Here is a 22197-nt window from a genome sequence, read left to right as displayed (position 1 = left end):
AAATTTAACATCCAATATCTCTGGTCCTATTAATTGTATTTTTGTTGTTTTGGCCATGTTTTTGTTTAATTACTAAACATTTCTAATACTTTTGTGGGCTCCTTTTGTGGTGTGTTTTCACTGTTTTAGTGTTTGAAGTGATGCACAAATACTCTACACATTGCCTCTGACTGCTCTGTGCCAGGCTACCAAGGGAGTGAGCACAGGTTAACCTGGGGTTTCCTTGTGCCTTGCCCCGACCAGGATTTTGGTTGCTACTTGACCAGGGATTACACCTCAGTCAACCAACAACCCAATTTCTTACAAGTACATTTAGGAGCTATAGAGGACTCGCGCCGTTTGCTTTCATCTCTGCATCATGGGTACACTTAGCGATCGAGCCTGACTCCTACAAATGGGGCTGGGCAGGAGGGTTCTCTCCCAGGAAGATATGGTAGAAAATTGCAGAAATGGTCAATTCTACAACTAAGCTTTGTTATATTATGTTATAAAGGTATTTATATATCGCGCACTGCTACTCGAGAGTGTCCTGGCGCGTAGGGGAAACAGTAAACATGGGAGGCAGGAAGGACTAAATGGACTGTTTGAACAGATGAGTTTTTAGCATTTTTTTAAATGTAGACAATTCCTTGATATGCCGAAGATCATCAGGGAGCGCATTCCGGAGAGTGGAGGCCTTGACCGTAAAGGACATCCCCCTCAGGCGAGCTCTCCAAAATCTAGGGATCACCAGCCGTCTTTGCATAGCTGAACGCAGGGGACGATTGGGAATGTAGAAGGAGAGCCTGGAACTGATATAGGCAGGGCCCTGACCATGAAGTGCCTTATGTGTCATAGTAAGTGCTTTAAAATGCACACGTTGGGCAACAGGTAACCAGTGCAGATTGCTCAGCTGCTTGCGCACGCTAAGGCATCTGGGGATGTTAAATACAAGCCTAACTGCCGCGTTCTGGATGACCTGTAATTTTCCCAGACGGTACCCTGGAATGCCAAGGTAAAGGGCATTGGCATAATCCAGGCGTGCCAGTACTAGTGCCCTAACCACCGTCTCCCTGGCAGCGCGGGGAAGCAACGGAAAAAATCTTCTCAGGGCTTTCAGTGTGCCAAAGCACACCCCTGACAGACGCATGATTTGTTCATGGAAGCCTAAGTCGCCCCCAAACCAAATTCCCAGGTTTTTTGCTACACCGCAATCTCCTGAGGGGCAAGGAAATCCGGGAGGCCAGAGAGACTCTCTAAAGGCAGGTGGAAAATGACCATAAAGGAGCACCTCTGATTTCTCTTCATTACATTTCAGGCTGGCCTGGGCCAGCCATGAGAAAACCGCTGACAGGCAGCGATGGGCCACCTCCGTTTGCAGATCATCCCCCTTCCAGGTGAAGAGAAGCTGGGTGTCGTCAGCATAGGCCATAATTTTGGCACCCAGCTTCTCCGCCAAACCGATCAGGGGGGTAAGGTAGACATTGAACAAAAGGGGGCTCAATGTAGACCCTTGAGGGACACCTGTGGCTACCATGGTATCTGATGAAGAGAAAGGGGGCATCCACACCTGTTGGGAGCGGTTATCCAAAAAGGATCTAACCCATTCCCAGGCCGTGCCATTAATACCGATGTCAGACATTTCATTATATATTCAATTGTTTTAGCTTTTAAAGCATAGTAAATGATGACCCTACGGTGCACCAGGATACTACAATCTTTGTTGTGGGCCTTCAGTAATTCCCTTATTATCACCCTCCAACGGTGACACTCATCTCTCCATAGCCCCTCTCACACACGTATTTCATTTGTTTTATTGTGCCTCTCATGCCAGTGTAGGGTGTTGGAGCACTTTACATCACTCACATAGAAACAACGAAGAACAGGTGTGGAAATCAGTGTATAGAAAATGTTACATAAGACACGGGGGACTACAAGGTGTAGTATTCACATTTTGCAACATTAGGCTAGCAAAAGACTGGGAAAAGAAATGACTTTCCTGCCTGTTCCATGCAGTCTGCATGCAGCTCTTTGATTGCAGTTCATGGGTCAGTGTGCTAGATCATAATTGTAACTTAGGAACTGCACAGTAACAAAAGAATCTCTGTGACAAAGCAGTAACCCACAGAGCTATGCACAAAAAATACAGCTCTAAGATCTGCATGGCACACGCTCTTTACAGCAGGCACATTGACTCTCTGCACTACCTTAGATGGGTGAAAACTGCCAGTAGACAACACTCTGATCTCTCCCTAGCTGGAAGATTAATTGCCAGAGATATCTTGACACTTTTATTGGTGCTGCAAACTGCTGGATACACAAAGAACACTGCAGTGGGTGCTTTTAAAACCATAGCCTATTCCAAAACGCTGGGAGGCTGGAAACGAAAGTGAGTGCTGAGTGGATTATATTGACCTGCTGGTTTTGTTACTGGAGTTCGATAAAACCAGCCCCCTCCTAAAAAAAAAAAACGTCCCCACCACCCATCCACCCACCCTTTCAGCCTCCATGGGAAATGGCCGATGCCCCGTGCTCTGTACGCCTCTGGTCTTGTTTGCTTTTACATGTAGTTAATATAGAGGTGTGTGGGGCACGAGCCCCGCTGGCTGCTTCGGGGCAGACTCCAAAATGTTCCACAATCGACTGTCTTTAAAACGCTCGACCCGGATTCTTAAAGTAAAACCTCAGAACAAACGTCCCTCCTTTTGTGTTTAAATCCGGTGGATTGATTTAAACAATAACTTGAAGACGTGATAATAAAGCAATCTGCTAGTATGTATAACTAATCTAAAATGTGTTCTTCCCCCATATTAAAAGCTCACTGTGTACTTGTTTGCAAAGCTAACACTTGCGAAGTCCGTACGACAGGCGTGACTTAAATATTTGAAACAATGTGCTGTTTTAGCTGGGCAATGTTTCATGTTTCTGTTCTAAAAACAAGATGTTTCTGTTTAAGTGGATTTGCGTGTGCACCGTGCACACTGTCTCCGTCCTGTATGCCTGTGGCCCCTCTGCTGGTGTGTACAAATGCACACAAGCGTCAGAAGATCAGAACCACTCGCATGTGAGCACAGCACAGACACCCTTATCGCAGCGGCTGCAAGCACGGGCCGTGCTCCAGAGGAGGGGCAGAAAGACAAAAACGCCTCTGTTCTCTTCAGCACCTTGGTATGTACTGTCAGAGTTTTGACTTCAGTTGTGAGCAGGGGCGTGGCCTGGACAGCTTCCCAATTCATGAATGGCCGGGGAACAGCAGAGAGCCTTTCCGGCTCTCAGCTCGGTGGCAGGCGTGCTGTGGACAGGTGCACTGATGGAAGTTTCTGGAACAGAACATAAACTGCCGGATATAAAGCGAGTGCTGCTGCTATGACAATGACAGCGTAAGTATCCATGCCTCTGTGTGTGGTTTATGTGTGTAGTTGATGGTTTACCTGTGTATCTGGATCAAAGTCTTGTCAGGGGTAGTAAGCAGTATCAAAATGTTATTACAATGTTGCACACACGTATATGTGTGTGTGTGTGTGTGTGTGTGTAGAGTGTGAGGGATTCAAAACGCTATGTCTCTCTGTTGTCTGTCTATCGGTATGCCTGCCTGTTTGTCAGTCCTGTTTGCCTGTTTTCTGGGTGGCCGCCTCTGGAAGAATTGGGCCGCTGGGTCGGTGGGTGCGCCTTTCTCTTTATTTATTGGTTAGTGTATTTCCATACATAAGCACAAGCTAGTTTGTCCCTAAAACAGATTTGTGTATCTTTATAGGTCTGCATGAACACATTGTATACGTATATGTAATATAAATATGTGTTTCCTTTCAGCACCTCCCTGGCTTGGGGTCGTTTTGTGCGGTGTGCTTGCTCTGGGGGCGCTGTCTCTGTCGATGGTAGTTTGGGGAGAGGTCTCGTCGCGTGTGTGCGATCGTGCGTGAGGCATGTGGCTCTGCGCGTATAATAAACGTGTGTATTTGTAGCAGAGCTGGTGCGTGCATGTTTCTTTCTTGTCACGCTGCCTGTGTCGGTGGGCAGCGCACATTACATGGAGCAGAAGCGGAGGGGCTCTGGTGAGAGCGGGGGTCCGAGGCGTGCGGATTAAGGGGTGGGCGCCTGTGGTTTTTTGGAAGGGAGATGGGGTGGGGAGCACCCCATCCACTCCTGTTCAGGGCCCAATCCCAGATAGATACAGGTAGTCGGCTGCACTTTAGGGATCTGGTGGTGTGAATGGAAAGGTGGAGCTGTCCCTTCGTTGTTCACTTGTGTCCTTACTCGGCCTTCACCCCAAACACGCACCACACCTTTCCCCGAACGCTTGCTTCGCAGGCGCCTGTGATTTGTTGTGTGCAAACTACAGCGAGCAATTTTAGGCTCCAGGGCCAATTTACCTTTATAGTCTGAGACACTTTAACAGAGTGGGGTGCAGATCTGCGGCATAGACATAAGATAGATAGATAGATAGATAGATAGATAGATAGATAGATAGATAGATAGATAGATAGATAGATAGATAGATAGATATTTTCTTTGAGGGGGTGATGTATTTTTGTTAAATGATTTTATGACTAGATTACATCAGACCCTTTGCTTCTGTGTGTGGCGTTGTAACGTGTAATAATACAAACTTTGCAAAAGTATTCATCATTTCTTGAAGTTAACGCTCCAGGCATGTAACTCGCAGATTTATAAAAAAAAGAACACAATCTTTACGTATCTATTCATATGTTATTACTTTTGTGAGGGGAAGTGAAATAAGTTTATAATTTGTACGCTTCTTCTTCTTAAAGTTAGACATTTCTCAAGTTTGTAAAATTTCCAACCGCTTAACAGAGAGGCAATATAACAATGATTACTAAAATTGCTACTTGAAAATAAAAACATATATGTTATTTTGCAGAATAAAAATAAACATACTCTTCTCCAACGCTGTGATCTAAAATGTGATCTCTTTTTATGTATGGATTTCCCACCATTCGTATATGACCAGGGGATTCGAAATGTGTTTCCGAGGTGCTTTAATTATACCAGGCGTTGTCACCCTAAACATTACACCCATCTGCATGTGACTAAATCAGTTTCAGCAGTCTGTTAAATTATAAACGAAAAAGCAAAAATTGCAAACAAATTAATTGTTGCCGATAACCATAAGAAGATAATAAACCATTGCACATAGCCGACGTCTTCATTTACCTATAGACAGAATGTGATGTTGCAAAGAATGATGTGCTATTTTATTTGTAGAAAGTGAGACCTTAGGGCAGCCAGTTGCTATTTGTTTCTCAGGCCATTCAAATAATTCGTCACAGCGCGGCTATTAATCCACGCCTAAAGCAACACGCATTGCGGAGTTTTCAAACACCAAAACAGGAAGGGAAGTCCCGCTCGTTCTTCAATTCGGTCTCAGAAACTGGCCTCTAGAGGGCGCTATTGGCCTAACCAGTGCAGATCAGCCGTTCGGGGTTGAAAGCTTCCCTCTGCGTTACATCAAACCTAGCTTCCTCACCAGCGAAATTATTTATTATGTACCCACTACCCAGCCACAAAATAATCTTCTGGGGTTTTGAATGCAGTTTAGCAGTTCAAAGGCATTTCGTCTGTTTTAGCATCTCGAGGCAATGAGAAAATTGAAATGTTAACAGTACTCCAAAAATGTACTTTCTAAGCTAAAGTTTGAATTTTTTTTTACAAAGGACCTTCAGAGCGTTGTACTGCTAATTCCACGTAAACAAACACCATGAGATCCTGTCTCTAAAAATGGAAGACTCGGAACGTTTGTTCCATCAATAGCCCTGTATCCCGTTCCACTCGTCAGAACAATTGTAAAGCATGATTTTAATTTTCGTGATTTCTACAACTTGCTCACACGCGCTGAATATACAAAAACACATTATTGAAAATTAACGAACAGCTTCCGGCTACAGCTTTGTCATATTCGCACTTACTCGCCACTGGGTGTTTCCAGGTACCACTTGAATCAACAAACAGGTTTGATTAGGTATTTGAAATAAAAATTCAAAATAACGCCCTTTCTGTGTAGTTTTATCCGACACCCCATATTTAATTGTCACACTAACTTCTTCTTCTGAAGAACTTCTTTTAAAAATATAAGTTCACATTTGCAACTTTACGGAGTATACCTCGAAAGCCAAGGTGACTCGGTGAACGATACAGCACAGCTAGCGGTGTCAAAATATTGTATTTTTTGTGTAGGGAGTGTTAGAAGGTTCGCGAACTTCGCGCGAACGAGAAAAGGAGGGAGGGCACGAACTAGAAACGCAAAGACACTACCAACAGCCTATTCATTGACTTATACAGAAAGAATGCGTTTAATGCGCATATCGTAAACAATGTAATGGCGCTGCAGAGAAATGTTCGTAAAGTGAGAAATGTCCGCAGACTCTCCGGACCTGCCAGGCGTGGGCAGAGCTCTATATATACACATTAGTGCGCCCAGAGCCCACGAGCCTGGGCGTCGAGGTTAAAGCTTCGCCCACCCACTGCCCGGCAGAGAGGGGCTTCAGTGCGCCTGCTTCGGGGCAGTGGGCAGCCGTCCGAGGGGCGCCGCAGCCGCTTGCCACATAATCCATTTTATGAGGTACACGGAGAGGATGCTTCGAACACGCACGTGATAAACAATCATGACAAAGAGGACACGAGCGCTTTACTTAACCCCCCGGACCGGGCCTTAATAGGGAGAGAGGGCACACATTGTCGTCCTTCCCCTGACAATACCGCAGGGTCAGAGGCCAAGGGTCCCTGCGCGCTCCCCACTTTATGTGCCTGACCTCTGTCACCAGATGATCATTAAAGAGGTCGCCCTGCCTGGCCTCCGCGGATTCCTTCAGTTTTTTACAAGTGCTGTCAGAGTGCAGGATTGCAGGTCTGCGTGTACAGCTGTGCTAAGCGGATCCAGCGGCCCAGGTGCCTTCACAGGGGTCTAGGAAAGGCACTCTCCTTAAGCGACGTTGCTCTGAAGTGATGGGTAGAGAAATAGGATAACCCGAAGTGCAAAAATAAAGCAAGAAAAACAGAAAGGCTGGACTGGACAGAAGGAAAAAAATAGGAGCAACGGGAGATAAAATGAAGAAAATCCAAAAAAGAAAAAAATAATATATGACGCACAGAGAGGAGAAAAAAATAAGCGAAAACAGAGCACATCGAGGTGGTCAGGTTTAAAGAAAAACGAGGAAGGAAGACAAATTAATCTCCTGGAATAATAGAACCGCGATTACCCATAACAAGAACAATTAAGGGATAATTACAGAAAGAATCAAAAAGGCTTGCAAAAATAAAAACAGAGGAAAGAACTAGACGTAAGACATCAATATTAACGAGAGACTGAAAAAGCAGAAGAAAGACAGCCTAACAAACAAATGCACATACTTACTATATTTTAACAGTTTACAATTTAGAACTATTCACAAACGTACTGGTATCACTTTTTAATGAACACCTGCAATCAGTCCTTAAGGTGCACTGAGAGAGACAGATTACTCCTTAAATGTCTTTCTGTTCAGCATCTGCCGTAGTGGGTTGTACTTCTGTGTAAATGACGCCGGAAATCGCTTCAAAATCCCCCCTAAAACGCCGGACGCACCCACAAATGAAATTTCAAACTGGGACTTTCATTACGAACCGGGGAAACAGCTTTGTATTCGTACTTTGTCCTATTTCACTGGGTCGGGGAGCACTGGCAGTGTGCCCCGACTCTACACGGATGTGGCCGCAGGGTAAACATGCGTCCGTGTGCCCCATACATGCAAAGGAAGCCCCTCGCGTGTCCGGCCGCCTGGGTGCGAGCACACGTCTGTCTGGGCTGCAGTGGGAGTACTCTGAGGGTGGCACACGCGTGCCCGTGTACAGCCGGACCCGTGCCCCGCGCTGTGTGCTCGTGGTGCAATGCCAAAAACAAGCAGAAATGCGAACCACGGGCGACTGCACGCCTGACCGGATGCAAACAACAGAAACAAACTCCCTGGCAGGGATAGCCCCGGAGGGGCGGGAAATGCCCGGGCCTGAGGCGGTGGTGAGCAGAGGTGGGTGACCCTGGCACGGCAGGACAGGCACAGCAGCTTCGCGAGGAGGTTTGGGCTGGTTCGACCAGTGCGCGTAAAATGCAAACAAATAAACAGATTGCAAAACTAAATTATAAAGTGATTAAAAAAGAGCTACATGTGTGATCTAATGTGCGTGTGACACTCTCGCTCACATCATACAGCCGACATCTTGAGCAGGGTGGACAGCGGTATATGTTTTGTCGCTGACCCTCGATACTTGCAGAACATTGCTTGGGTATTAACTCCTCGGCCGTCACAGGGCATCGCCCCAGCCCCCCTCAATAACCCGGGGTCGGGGCCAGGCCTCTCTGGAGCGGGGGCTGGGAGAGTGCGGGGCCGACGGACCCGCGCGGTGCGGGCTCCGGTGTTTACATCCAGGGGCAGCCGCGGCGGCCGCGGTCAGACCAGCAAAGAGACTGCAAACTTCCTCACGGCGAGACGCCTGTGCGACCTCAAGCTCATTCAGCGGCGGAGGAGTGACACTGCTATAATATTTGGAACACAAAACGTATTATTGTCGCAACCGAGGACAGTCTGGGGGTCTCTAAAGCGCCACAGAGGAGGGCCTAGCAAGGAGAGAAGGGCAGACTTGGCGCTTGGAGAAGAAGCTCCTGAGCTGCCAAGGCTGCGACTGTCGCCAGAGCCCGCGGCTGCGGTGGGGAGCACCAGGGGCCTCACGAGTCTCAGTGGCTGCCTTGTGGACGTCTCTGTCTGCGACTGTCCCGAGTCTCTGTGGCTGCAGGGAGGGTGCAGAGGGTCTCTGTCTGCCTCTGTCACTACTCTCACTGTCTGTGAAATACACGGTTCTTAGTGGCTCTGACGAGGGGCGCTCGGGGTGCCTGTCTGAGAGTGTCCCGGGTCCCAGTAGCCTCTGTGGGCGGGGGACAGGGGGCGTGCGCCTGGAGACTGCGGGGGTCTGGGGCCTGCGGTGGGGTCGTGTCAGCGGCTCTGGCTGGCCCGGTCGGTGCTGCAGAGCTGCGGTGAGCGTGAGGTGAGGGCGAGGAGGGCCCGGCTGCGACTGGCACTGGTGGAAGAAGTTGTGGAGAGAGGCGGGGAGCGGCGGGGGCTTGTTTATGACTGGCACGACCGGGTGTGCGCGGGTGGGGTCGTTGGCGTGGCTAGCATGGAGCTCAGAGGCTCTGGCGAGGGTGAAGGGCACTAAAGGGGCTGCTGTGTGCCACTGTCTCGAGCCTCAGTGGCTGCAGTGAGTGTGTAGGGTGCAGAGGGCTGGTGCCTGCCACTGTCTCGAGTCTCAGTGGCTGCAGTGAGGGTGCAGAGGGCTGGTGCCTGTCACTGTACGGGTCCTCAAGGCTGCAGTGAGTGTGCGGAGAGCTGGTGCCTGTCACTGTCACGAGCCTCAGTGGCTGCAGTGAGTGTGCAGAGAGCTGGTGCCTGTCACTGTCACGAGCCTCAGTGGCTGCAGTGAGTGTGCGGAGAGCTGGTGCCTGTCACTGTCACGAGCCTCAGTGGCTGCAGTGAGTGTGCAGGGTGCAGAGGGCTGGTGCCTGTCACTGTCACGAGCCTCAGTGGCTGCAGTGAGTGTGCAGGGTGCAGAGGGCTGGTGCCTGCCACTGTACTGGTCCTCAGTGGCTGCAGTGAGGGTGCAGAGGGCTGGTGCCTGCCACTGTACGGGTCCACGAAGGCTGCAGTGAGTGTGCAGAGGGCTGGTGCCTGCCACTGTCTCCAGTCTCAGTGGCTGCAGTGAGGGTGCAGAGTGCTGGTGCCACTGTATGGGTCCTCAGTGGCTGCAGTGAGTGTGCAGAGGGCTGGTGCCTGTCACTCTCTCGAGTCTCAGTGGCTGCAGTGAGTGTGCAGAGGGCTGGTGCCACTGTACGGGTCCTCAGTGGCTGCAGTGAGGGTGTAGGGTGCAGAGGGCTGGTGCCTGCCACTATCTCGAGTCTCAGTGGCTGCAGTGAGTGTGCAGAGGGCTGGTGCCTGCAACTGTCTCGAGTCTCAGTGGCTGCAGTGAGTGTGCAGAGGGCTGGTGCCTGCAACTGTCTCGAGTCTCAGTGGCTGCAGTGAGTGTGCAGAGGGCTGGTGCCTGCCACTGTCTCGAGTCTCAGTGGCTGCAGTGAGTGTGCAGCGTGCAGAGGGCTGGTGCCTGCGACTCACAGGCTGCGTCGTGGACATGGGGCACAGGGGCCACTTCTACTGTTGGAACAGGTCTCCGAGGCTGCGACGGGGCAGTGGGGGCGCAGGGGCCTTTCGTCTGCGGCTGGTACTGGCCGGACGGGCTGCGGGGGGGGGGGGGGGTTCTGTCACCCACTGCCACTCGTGTCTGTGGCTCTGGGAGAGGGGCAGGGCCTTCCTTTCTGCTGCGCCCATGGGTCACGGGGGCAGCTGTGGGGCAGGGGCAGAGGTGGCCCCTTCCAGCCCTGGTGTACCTCCAAAGGGGCGCCCTCGCATGTGTTTGTTCTCGACAGCAGCCAGGCCGCGCAGCCTGGGCTGGGGCAGCGAGCGCCGGGCCTCAGAGCCGGAGGCTGGCAGGCCAGCAGAGGCATTTATAGGTGACGTAGGAGCCTACGTGGGCAGCCCTGGCCCCAGTGCCAGCTCTCATAGGCTTCTGCCAGTGAAGTGACATCTTCCCGGCCGGCCTCGCAGCGCGGGCCCTTTTCTGCACTGGAGACAGCCCCTGCGCCCCTCAGAGCCCCGCACCCGCCAAGCTGGTAAGATGAAGAAGCAACTGGAAGAAAAGAAGGGGGGCCTGGCCCCGAAAAGAGCACCCTTGAAGGGACTGGAGGCGCCCCGGGGACAGCTGCCAACCCCCAGAGACAGGACACTGGAGGTAAGCACCGCGCACCCACGCGCACCTTTCTAAAAGCAAAGGCTAGCGCCATCTTTAGAACTTCAGTTTAAGAAATACTAAAGTGTCTGTGCGCGTGTGAGGTGGTGGTGGGGGTGCGCAGGGAGCTGTTGAAGTGTGATTGACTCGAGAGAGTGTGGGAGGGGAGGCTTCAATGAGACTCTGTGAGGCGCAGCGCGCTCCCACCTCACAGGAACCAATTGCATGAATGTCCGTGGGCATTGCCAGCGCGCTCTGCCTAGCTCGGTGTGTCGAGGCGCTAACAAACACGAGGAGGAGCGCACGCCCAGGCCGTGTGAAAAGACTGCAAAGTGTATGTGCGAAACCTGCACATTACTCACTCCATAGATACTACTGTGTGTGGGTGTATACGGACGAGACCATCTGTAACATTAATTGAAAAAATCAGAACAAATACATGTGACCCATTACGGCATCTTTTTTGGAACAAATGTGACACATAATTAAGATGCAAACATGTATTGCTACAGTGCGAACGTAACAGGCATTGGTATTACCCACGTGCCCTTCTAATATTAAGGTCAATGTATAGGGCTGAGCCAATTTATGCGGTTGGGTTGACTAAAATGTACAGCAAGAAAAGGCAACTTTATGCTGCGTAATTCAGCACATCTCGTGATAGGAATACTTCACTCCTTTGTCATTTAGACATGATACAACTGTCTGGGCAAAGGTTTCATCTCGTTGGTACTAGTTCAACACCCAAATACAGCAAACACGAGGCACCTGTCAAACTCTCCAAAGGGCCCTCGAACTAGCGGCTGAAGTCGCCACATTTTTAGTGTTTGCGCTAGAAACCATTTTTTTGTTAACATCTGCAGATTATGCGGTAGATAATGGATTGTGTGGAAAATGCGTCAAATCTATACTTATGCAGTAAATACAGCGGAAACAGCTGGCATCATTCAATTGGCTCTTCTCAGATTCTGATTTCCAATAAAAAATAACTGGGTCTTAGTAGAAAGAATGGGCAGTGGTTTGGTTTAAGTACTGCCGTTTATAACGTTCGCACTTGATGAGAATAAAAGAGATCTTCAGATCTGTTAGGGGTGATGTGTAATGTATTGCCTAGAAGAAGAAAACAAGAGGGTGGAGTTTTTGAACTACTGGCTACTCCCCACACCCAGCCATGCTGTTTGTATGTATATATATATTGTATATGCAACTATATGTATAACATGTTTATGAGGCTGAACAGAGTTCCTATGTTACTTATTGCCATTGTTGAGTATAGGAAGAGGCTAACAGCCACAAGAGGGCCATGACGACCCCCCCCCCCTCTCTGCACTATGGCATATTAGGCGCTGTATTCTGCATATAGGGTCTGCGCCACTGCATTTCTTTAGCGAAAAACTGTTCATCCAAACCAGGATGCAAGGAGTTAAACTGTGAATTAGTTGGAGAGTTGTTTCCCTGAGTAAAGTGATTGTTACATGCAAACCTCAATGCAGTAAAGCGTTTTTCTCAAGCAGTAATAAACTTCAATCTGACCTTTGCACTTTCGTAAGGTGATGTGTTCAGTGTTGGTATCTTTGTTCTATATAACGTGTTGTTGGGTCACACTTATAGTCACTGCCATGTCATAAGTATAAATATTCATATACATCCCAGTGAAAACACATTTGGAGCAAATGTAATAATAAATGTATATTCAGACATGTATTAATACAGTGTAAAGGTCAACAGCATAGCATAAACCATATATGCACACGCAGAGAGTAATATGGCATGAATTACCAATGTTCAGGGAGGGGCATCATGACGCACTCCTCGCTCCACCGCTCATACGTCATTGGCCCTTTCAGAAATTATATATATATATATATATATATATATATATATATATATATATATATATATATATATATATGCACAAACATATATGTTTATGTACATATACATCGATCTAGAGATGGCTATATACGGAGATATGTATGTGTGTGTGTATATATAATCTGTATTTTGAAGGAACATGGTGCAGCATACATACATACACGTGGGTTTTTAAAGGATGTAGTTTTTTTCTGTGTTCATATATGTGAGGGGGATATCTTTATTTACATTTCTGATGTGTGTTTTCGAGGAGTGGATTTAAAGTGTGTGTGTGTGCCCGCGCGCGCATGAGTGGCGTGGACGAGATTTGACTGACTTTATGTGCCAGCATTATTGCATGTTTTCATTGGAGGTGCTTGAATATGTGTTCTGCCTATGGGTGTGCGTTTTCAAGGTTCCGGGGCACGCACTGTTGTTTCTTTTGAACGGGCGCGTCAGTCCACGGGCGCTTGTACCGATACACGGTGCGTGTTTTGAAAGTGTGAGGAGCTGTACGTGTCTCCTCAGAGGGCTTGCGGTGCAGTCCAGCCCTTCCCCTCACAGAGCCAGGCCTCGCCCCGCTCCTCCGCTGCGGAGAATGGGGCCCCGCGAGGCCCGGACAAAGGCGAGGGAAGTAGTTAAATTGCAGGACACGTCCCCCCCGCCCGGGCCTTGAATTATCCAAAGAGGAGAAAAGAAAATGGGAGCACTTTTCTTCTCCACTGCTGAGAAAAAAGCTGGGGCTAAAAGTTGTGGCGGGCTCTACCTTTCAACGCCAGCCGAGCAGACGTAATTCATTGGGGGCCGGGGCTCGGGGCCCTGAAGAAAGGCCCGCGAGGCGGCTCCGGCGGCCTGCAGACAGCGGGCCTTACACTCGGGAGGGCGGATTTATCCGAATGGCTCCGCTTAACGTGTATTCTTTAAGGACAAAGGCGCGTTTCTCGGCCCATGTGGGCAGAACGGGTCATTCCGCTGCCAGTGGCCAGGCGTGGGCAGTGCCGCCTGTACCAGGCTTATCTGTCATCGGAAACTGAAAGCAAATGGCCGCCGGAGCACTTCAACTGCCCATATAAGGCTGCAGGATATAAAGACACACAGTTTTCATTTTTTTTCTGCTGCCACGCAGTATGCCAGAATTAAACAGTGGAATTAGATGGGTCTGGGGAATTAGATGCCACTAAATACAGACGAAGCCGCGACCGTGGCAAGTACGAATGGACACCTTGGAATAGGCTCAGGGTTCTAAACTCAACGGAAATTGAAATTAATTGAGAATTACGGGAATAACGTAATTTAACCATAATTAACAACCACGCAAACAGAAATAAATATGAATAAGAAACGTGAAATATGAAAAAGAAAGGGAGCTGTTGCTATAAAAATAATTCGATGAGAGCGGAATCTTGCACGCCTAAAATGCACTGCAAGTTATGCTGCGAGGAACAAAAGATAAAGCAACTACGCTACCAGTTGCAAATGAGGGAAGCAGGGGGAAAGGGGAGGGAAAGCCGAGAATCGAGTAACGGAGCGTGGAAGCAATAATTATTGAAAAAAATAATATATGCGCTTCGGGCTCATGGGAAGCTGGCTCCCGGAATGTGGGACCGGAATAATTAGCTGTCGCGGTCTGGGAGGGTGAAAGAGTTGCTCGTGAACTTGGCCGGCTGTCTGTCTAGGGGTGATGGATGGCTGCCCCCCCTCTCCCCCCGCCATGGGTTGTCGGACTGAGGGGCGTGACCCCAGACTCGGCAGGCTCTCTCCCATCGGCAGCGCAGACTTGTTTCTCAATGCGGAGGATTTTTTTTTGTCTTCATCCCATCAAAGAAAGTTTGCAGTTGCCCTGCAGCCCGCAGACCAGACCCCCGCAGCTGGGCTGTGTAGAGGCAGCGCTGCAGCCCCCCCAAATAATGGGGGATCAGAGAGCCTGCCTGCCGGGAGGGACAGGGGCTTTGTGCCCTGTTAATCTGAGTTAATTTTCCCCGTTTGGGCAGAGGCTTGTAAGGTGGCCGGGATCAGGGGTTTAAACGGGATTGGTGGAGAGAGATGCGCCCTACACGGGTAGCTCTCTGCTGTGCATTAAACGCATAGTGTGGGGACATTGTCCCGACCGGGGGGAGATAATTCACTGCACTATGTGGGGTTATGCAATCAGAAGGCCGGGGAGAGGGGAAGCAGGCCCGTGCGCTCGGGATAAGGGGGGTGGGAGAAAGGGGGTGCCGACAGGGGGTCTACGGGAGGGAGCAGGACATAGAAAGAGGGAAGAGTCTAAGAAGGAAAGGTGCAGGAAGAGGAAGATGGGGCGGGGCGCGAGAGGCGGAAAGCAAGTGGAAGAGGCAGGGAGACGACAGACACAGAACGAGAGGGGCTCGGAGCATGCTTAGGGCGGTGAATGACAGGGGGGAGAGAGAGAGGAGGGGGTAAGAGACAGGGTGTGCGTGGGAGAGGAGAAGGGGAGGCTAGCCGAGGAGGGCGCAGAACAGAGCGAGGGAGAGCAGGGCCTGAGACTGGCCGAGGTGGTCGAGGGAGTGACAACACACACACATTTCTTGGTGTGAGGGTGAGAGGGGACGGCCGAGACAGGCAGCAGCAGACCATGTTAGGTGGCCGCGGGGAGAACAATTAAAACGGGAGGGGTAGAAGAGGTACACACGCAGAAAGGAGAAGGCGAAATAGAGACGGGGCCTTGAAGAAGAGAGAGTGCGCATTAATGCAAGGAAAAGAAGAAAGAAAGGGTGTGGCACCGAGAGACGACTACACGAAACGGAGAACACGCGGACTGGGGAGGGAGAGAGAGAGATGTGTGTGTTTGTCTGGGCAGAGATGTGCAGCGAAGGAGAGTGAAAGAAGAGAGAGGGAAAGAGAGAGAGAAAGACAGAGAGACAGAGAAAAAGAGAAAGAAATACAGAGAAAAGATAGAGTGAAAGTAATAGAGAGAGAGAAGGGTCTGGACAGAGATGTGCACCGACGGAGAGAGAAAGAGAGAGAGAAATAAATAGAGAGAAAGAGACAGAGTGAAAGAAAGAGAGGAAGAGACAGAAAAAGAGAGAGAGAGAGTGAAAGAAAGAGAGAGAGGATAGGGGGTTGAGCGGCCCATGGAGACGCGCTCACGGGCACAGATATGTGCACGGAATATTCTGACCTGTCGATCTGGGTTTATACGTGCTTCTATGTATGTTTACATAAATACATGTACGCAAAAGAATGAAACCGCAGACTCAATTAATTGAAAATGCTGCTAATCGTAAAGACGTGCGGATACACGTGCAGGGACGTGCCGTTCTTGGCCTGTAGGACCGCGTGTGGGGACCGCCGTGCAGTGGACAGTAGCGGCCTGTGGGGACCGAGGCCTGTGCTGTTTCTAGAAGTGGGCAGAGGGACAGGCAGAGGCTGTCTCCAGGGCCCTCTGCAGCCTGCCACCCACAGGCGTCCCTGGGTTGGTTCTGCCTATGTTGTTTCTGGTTCTGGACAGAGGCGGCATGTGAGTACTCTACTTCCTCAATGCAAGCCTGCCTGTATGATTCATGAGAGCAGGCAGGGAGAAGGGCAGAGACAGGCAGAGAGGCCTCCGTCCACATGTGTTGTTTATGGGAGTGGGCAGTGGGACGGGCACAGGCAGTCTCCGGGGAGCTCGGCATCCTCGCTACAGGCCTGGCTGGGTTGTTCCTGGAGTGGGCAGAGAGGGGCAGAGGTAGGCCCTGGGCTGCATCCAATCCACAGGCCGAGCTGTGTAGTTTTTGGAGGGGGCAGAGAGGAGGGTAGAGGCAGGCCTATGGGGTCTGAATCCAGACCACCAGCCGGGCTCCTCCGGTTCTGGAGGTAGGTCGAGGGCAGAAAGAAGGGCAGATACCGGCTCCTGTGAGCTTCTTCCACACCACAACACACAGGCAGGGCTGTGTAGTTTCTGGAGGGGACAGAGGGAGGGACAGAGGCCGGCCTCTGAGGCTTGAATCCACACTACAGGCCTGGCCCTGTTGTTTTTGGAGGGTGAGGGTGTTGTTTGTTAAGGTGGGCAGAAGGCGCAAAGAAGGGCAACTGCCGGATTCGGGGGCTCTGCGTCCACCCCGCAGGCCTGCCCTGGTAGTTTCTTGAGTGGACTTGGGGGGTGGGGGGGCGGGGGGGGGGGGAGGGGGGGTTCAGGCCTGCGTGGCGTTGTTCTTCCTGGAGCTGGGCAGAAAGAACGACAGGAACCGGCTCTGGGGACTGGTGAGGGTGAGGGTTTCTATATACATGGAACAAGCCTGGGCGTATTGTTCCCAGAGGTGGGCAGAGAGAAGGGCAGAGGAAGGCTATTGAGACTCCACATCTGCACCACAGGGCCGGCGGTGGGCAGGGGCAGGCTCTGCCTTCACACCACAGCCCCTCCGGGGATGGACAGAGGCAGGGGTAGAGGCTGGCGGGGTCTGAACCCACATTACAAGTCTGGCTGTGTTGTTCCTGGAGGTGGGCAGAGAGAAGAGCAGAGGCAGACTCCTTTTAAAGGGGCCGCTTCCCGGCTATTGGCTCAGGGAGGTTTAATTGAGATGCCTTCGGAGTGTTAATTAAAGACAGGGCTCGAAGAGCCTGGATTCCCGTTGGCTGGACTGCCCGCCCGCCCCCCTCCCTCCATCCCCTCTGCTCCCCCTCCCTGGCCCCTCCCCTCTCCCTCCTGCCCTCCCCCTCTCTGCAATGGTTGGAGTGGGCAGGATGGTGCCGGCTGACGTCAGTGCAGGCTCCGGCTGCCAGCAGAGGAGGCTCTCGGAGGGGGGACCGGAGCTCAGAGCCCGGAGCTGCTGGAGACACGGGGAGCCGGGGCTGGCGAGGGACGGGTCCGCTTCTACCCTCACACCCGCCGAGGACGGCTGGCGGGGCCCCCCGGACCGACCGCACGGGGCCAGGATGGAGCCGGAGCGCAGGGACCCTGGCACAGCTGCACGGACGATTCCAGGCCCCTTGGCCGCGAGCTTCCCCCGAGCGGAGCCTCTGCGCCCTGCCGGAGCCCCGGGCTTCATCCACGGCTGCTGCCGAGCCCCCGACCCGGCTCTTCCTGTAAGTGCTGCTCCTTCCGGCCCGGGAGACAGGGCTGCGCTCGGCACCGTGTGTCACAGAGAGGGCTGCGCGTCTGGCCGTGTGCGTGCACCGAAGCAAATGCCTACATCTCCGGGGGTGCAATATACAGGCGTGTGCGCGCACGTTTAGTAATATGTGCATGCATTGTAATGTCCACGATATGTACCTCTGTATGTGTCATATGTACTCGTGCACGCATAGGTATGGGTGGGCAATGCTGTCTCCATGTGCTGTGTGTACGACGGTTCACATGTGCACTATCTAATGTGTTTGCAATATGCACACACGTGCGTATGATGTAGATATGTTTGTGTTAATTGTGCATGTTCATCATTAGCGCGTGTGCATATATAATCGGCCTGTGCTTGTCTTAAATATACATACATATGGAAGGCCAAAGGGTGAAAACGGCGGGTGTTCCTGTGGACAGTAGCCTCGAGTGTTCGGGATGTATATGTGTTTAATATATGTGCATACGTAAAATGAAGAGAATCTTAACGCATACACGTTGTCGTGTATATATCGACAGTGGTATGTAACACATGTATGTAACTAGGTGACGCGCAGGCAATGCTGGCCCAGGGCTGTGACAGGAATGCTCTGATAGTGCAGGAATCTCGGTGCCCGCCTCTCGCTCGGTCGATAGGCCGCGAGCACAGGCGGGCGCCTAAAATGACAACGTCGAAAAGTGCGCCATGTGCTAATTCGGAGTCACGTGACCGCGCGTTGCTTCTAAACTCGAGGGCTGTAATTAACAGCTCTGCTGGGCTCCAGAGGCGTCGGGGGTCCCCTGCCCCGGCCAGCGGCCCCTCGAAGCTGAAGTGCACGGCCACTGCCTGACCTGTGCCCTCCACCCGCAGCAGCCAGGGCCCTAACGGGCGATGGGCCAGGCATCGGGGCCCAGGGTGCCCCGAGATGTGGAGGAAACAGCGAGAGGCCAGGGCCTCGGAAGTGCAGGGCAAACGGCGGGGAGACTATGCAATATTCGCAATGTAATCAGATATATCTTAACACATGCATGAACGCAACATAAACACACATCGCAATGTGTGCAGTGTGCACATGCATCTACGCATATATACGTATTCTACACATACATGTATCATAGCCATGTACACATGTGCACCTAGGGTAAAATGCAATATACGTGTGTGTTTATGCTTGTGTGCATGTATAGATATCTTTCCATACACACATTGATTTAATCATATGCGTATATTCGCGCGCACGCACATGTACAGATATAGCAATGAGCGAGAGAGAGAAAGACTTAGTACATGGATGTTAATATGGCTAGGTTATTGACAACACTGCTTTTCACGTCCATTGCTCGACTCGTGGGAGCTCCGTGGATAGTGGGCCCATCACACGGGTACTTTCAGAGGTCTCTTCCGGTCCGCCCCGGGCAGCGTTTTTAGGGGTCACATCTTTCAGACGGTGTTTCCAGGGACCCACATAGTTACTGGGAGAGTACACGCACGTGCCGCGACCCGTTTAATTGTATAGTGCTTTAACAAAGTGAGGCTCTGTCAAGATTAACTTAGCCCTATCATAGTGTTTCCTGCGCTCGAGGGTGCACATATTGGATGTTCACGTAAATAGCTGTACGGGCATTAAAGACAGTGTAATATCGCATGTATTCCACGTTTACGGACCCTGACGCAGCGGAAAAAGGGTGTGATGTGAAAACACGAGTTTGTCATACAATCTCTCTCTTCATGCACGGCTTGTATGTGTTTGTATGCAATGTCGATATATATAAACATATGCGTGTGTGGTTTGGCACTGAATGCAGACTCCAGGTTCCAAACACATGCGCCTACGCTATAGAATCTATAGATACGTATAAAAACCGTAAGACAAAAAGATAGGCGCAAACAATCTGCCTTTCTGGAGACATTTGCCTAGCCTCCGTGGAAGTGCGTGTAGTAAGACTGGCTCTGGGGCAGTGGGTCGTACCACCCGCAGACAGGGCAGGTTATTAACACGCTCCAGACTGTAGATGCAATCTCCTCGGAGCAGGCGGCTGGAGAGCCCTCGCCGGTGCCTGGCGTGTCCATGCTAGCAGGAGGGGCGCGTGTCCGGCCTGTCCTCTCTTCTGGTGCTCCTTGGAGGGTCTGCGACAAGGGGCGCCTGTGCTCACGGGGAGGCCGAGGCCTTACCTGGCCAACCCGCGCTGCCAGCACCTCGTCGGAATGTCCGTAAGCAGGGCCCCCACCCGAGGAAGAGGCCTGGGTCAGGCCTCACAGGTCCGCACTGGCGGTAGCTGGCTTATTCTCTGTAAGAAAGGGCGCCATGGCTGAAGGAGAGGCCCGCACCGGGCCTGGCACGGCCGCAGCGGCATACCCGGCAGAGGTAAGTCCCTGTAGGAAGGTGGTGGCTGTGGTCACAGATAGGCCTGTGCCATGCCCGGAAAGGCCTCAATGTCATCGTCAAGCAGAGTGCCTGCAAGAGGAGGCACAGAGGCTCACGGACGCGCCAGGTTAGTGCTGTGCCAGGTATGTCCCCGTGGAATATGCTCCGCGCGTGGTGTGTAAGAAGAGAGTACCAGGGCTCATGGGCAGGCCTTGGACATGCCTGCATGTCTGCAGGGCCGGTGACTGGCGGAGGGTCTGTAAGAAGCGGGTGTATTCCTCTGTAGAAGGCCTAGACACCTCGACAAAAATATATGAGTGTGCAGGTAGAAGGCTTCGTGCCAAGGTCTTCCTAGGTTAACCCCATTCCGGGGCACATCCCCGGATATTAATAGCTGGTGTATTTAAATCTAGCCCCCCGGAATCCTTCGCTTGTGGAAGGGCCCACGTGTCTGCTGCACCGGCCTTTGTACGCAAGCAGAGGAAATGCCCGAATGCAGCACCCGCCCAGGCCTGCTAGGGGGCGCTCTCTGAACATTGTGGCAGGTAGCGCTGTTTTTCAGACACATCTCTCTGTAATTTGAAAGCAGTCGTGGGCGTGAATTGTACAAAATCTCTCTCAGGACCTTTGATTCTTTCCAAGCGTCATGCAGAGCAGCGTCGCAGGCCCCACGCCACTAGCATTGGGGTCTTCGAGCCAGAAACGCGGACTTTAGCAATAACCTACAACGTTGACATTTTGGCCAGCCCCCAATATGACATTTTGTGTGCACAGTTTCAATAAACGTGTGCAATTCAAGTAATTTTTGTCCACGTAAGAAGCTTTCAATCAATCAATTCATATATGTTCCTTAAATGTCCCCAGGAAGTCAACTCGATCACTCGAGCATTTGATAGAGCCAAAGGAAGAGAGAGCGAAAGGAATGGAGAGTATATATATATATATATGGTACTGTTTTGAAGGGGGAAAATATATATATGTATGATTAAGGGAGGGAGAGAGTGAACTATCAAAGGAGCGAGACAGTCGCAAAGAGGAATAAATAAATAAATATAGCAACAAGGAGGCAGAGCGAGAGAGAGCGCGAGAGAGACTGCGGGGTGGATGCGTTGGCACCGACGAGAAGCGTGTGTAATTAGGTCGAGACGCACTTCCCACAGACTGTAATAACTTGGGGCACTTCAGGTTGTCTAAAAATACCAGCTCCTAATGAACGAAAGTGACGTCAGGCGCCCTTGGCGTCGGCAATAACAATGGCGGAGAGATAAGGGCCTTACAGAGAGTCCGGTGTGCAGTGGGGAAAGCTACCGAGCCGAAGCCTCATGTACCAGAGGGCGGGATACAAGGCCGGACCGCAGGACTGCGCGCGCTTTCACCTCAGGCCGAGGCAAAATGGCAGCGCTTCCTGGCAGAGGAGCTGGAGCGTCACTGGCCGAGTTCATTCCCACAGACACCTCTCCCTGGGAGGAAGCACGGCAGCCGCCAATGGACAAGCAAGCTTTTGACGTAAAAAGCAAGGCTTGCAGTGGAAAGCGCAATAGGCACGACAGTTTATTTGACATGTCATGCAGTATGTAGCCAGCACATGAGAAATATCCTCAGAAATGCAAATGTTCTGTAAATAACATCACTGGCACCTTCTGGCAGTCTTCTGCCTATGCAGATCTACAAGCAGCATCTCTCGTCGATCGAAACATACATTCATTCGACCACATATCAGAAACCTGTTGCATGTGGAAAGACTGGGTCCAATCACAAATCAATTACAGATCACAAATCCACACCAATTCTACGCCCACTCACACACTTGTGGAGAATCTCAGATAGAAGCCAACAAGAAACATAACACTCGCCACTTGGCCTTCTAGTTCGTATTACTGTCCTACTAGTTAGTTACACATCTGCCGGAAGTGTCCTTTTGCGCACGCGTTGCCAGAGTTAAAACCAGAGGCCAATCACCTCTAAGCAGTGTTTTCTTTGAAATAGAAAAATTAAAGAATCAGTTCCCTTGCCAGGGACTTAAGCTAGAAATAATGTAACCGCATACTTATTACATTAGAATTTGTTATTTTATGGATTTCAAATGAAGAGGAGCTAATAAAGGGAAAGGTCGATAACGAGACTCTGTATTTTGGCTTTTGT

General features: G+C 51.0%; 1 long non-coding RNA gene across 3 annotated transcripts in view; it reads left to right on the top strand.

Moving 5' to 3' along the window:
• Positions 1–3259: 3259 nt before the first annotated feature.
• The window catches only part of LOC147733540 (uncharacterized), a 154094-nt gene continuing 135156 nt past the window's right edge, over positions 3260–22197 (top strand). Inside the window, exon 1 of one of the 3 annotated variants that reach the window (XR_015308737.1) lies at positions 3260–3359. This is a non-coding gene — a long non-coding RNA (uncharacterized LOC147733540). Of the gene's footprint in view, positions 3360–10670; positions 10804–17379; positions 17680–22197 lie in introns of those variants that run through there. The other 2 variants (XR_015308736.1, XR_015308735.1) reach the window with 2 other exon arrangements.

This window comes from Lissotriton vulgaris, chromosome 2_1, assembly GCF_964263255.1.
Source record: "Lissotriton vulgaris chromosome 2_1, aLisVul1.2, whole genome shotgun sequence".
In the NCBI taxonomy this organism is placed as follows: domain Eukaryota; kingdom Metazoa; phylum Chordata; class Amphibia; order Caudata; family Salamandridae; genus Lissotriton; species Lissotriton vulgaris.
Note: the sequence above shows the minus strand (reverse complement) of the source record. Positions and strands in the feature narration are given on the sequence as shown.